Source organism: Ananas comosus, linkage group 2, assembly GCF_001540865.1.
Source record: "Ananas comosus cultivar F153 linkage group 2, ASM154086v1, whole genome shotgun sequence".
NCBI classification, from domain to species: domain Eukaryota; kingdom Viridiplantae; phylum Streptophyta; class Magnoliopsida; order Poales; family Bromeliaceae; genus Ananas; species Ananas comosus.
The window spans coordinates 10,357,010-10,358,139 of record NC_033622.1 but is presented as its reverse complement, the minus strand read 5'-3'; positions in this window follow the sequence as shown (position 1 = coordinate 10,358,139).

The following is a 1,130-nucleotide window of genomic DNA, read 5'->3' as shown; positions in this document are numbered from 1 at the left end:
ATATATATATATATATATATATATGTATATATATATATTCTATTAATAGCACAAAATCATTAGTACTATTAGGTTTTCGGCCCTTGGATGAAGGGATATACGGTTAGAATGATAGTGGTCTCTTAGGGTTAAGTGGTAGTTGGTTGAATCGTATGATTAAATGGGTCGAAATGGTCAAATGATAGATCTAATGGTGGAAAATTTGATAGCACAAAACGTTTTGTGCTATTGATAACATAATAGCTCGACTATATATATCAATAGCAAACGGGCTTCATTGCCACCCATTTATTTTTGATGATCGAGCCTCCAAATCGATGATCGGCATCCTTAAACATAATCTATACCACTTGAAGTATCTAGAAACCAAATTTCATATTTTTCCGATATTGTTCTCTTGTCCATCAAATGGACACAAAATGAACGGTTGAAAATGAATATTCTTTAAAAAGTAATGATAGGAATCTTAAACTCAAGATCGAGAGTATAGATCTTGTTCTAAATAGTTTAAAGAATTTTCTAACCAAAATTCAATTAATTTGGATATCTTTACATCGTTAAACGAGAAAACGCTTCATATCGACCATTAAAATTATAAATTTTGAAACCCTTTGATCATTAGGTTAATGCTGTCAAAACGATTTAAAATTTAGTTTCTAGATAGTTCAAGTAGTTTAGATTATATTCAACAGTGCCGATGGTCGATTTGGAGGCTCCATTATCGAAAACAAATAGGTGGCAACGGAACCCGTTTGTTACATACCGATAGCATTCCAGCTCTACTATATATATATATAGAGTAGAGCTACTATACTATCGGAAGCATAAAGTAGTTGATATTTCTAGGGGGACCACTGAACCCTAAGGGGACCGCTATCATCCCAACCGTAGAATTTTTGATCCAAGGGTTAAAAATCGAAAACACCAAATATTTTATGCTTACGATAGTATAGTAGCTCTACACTATATATATATATATATATATATATATATATATATATATATATATATATATATATATATATATATATAGATATATATATATATATATATATATATATAGATATATATATATATATATATCTATAGATATATATATATATATATATCTATATATATATATGTATATA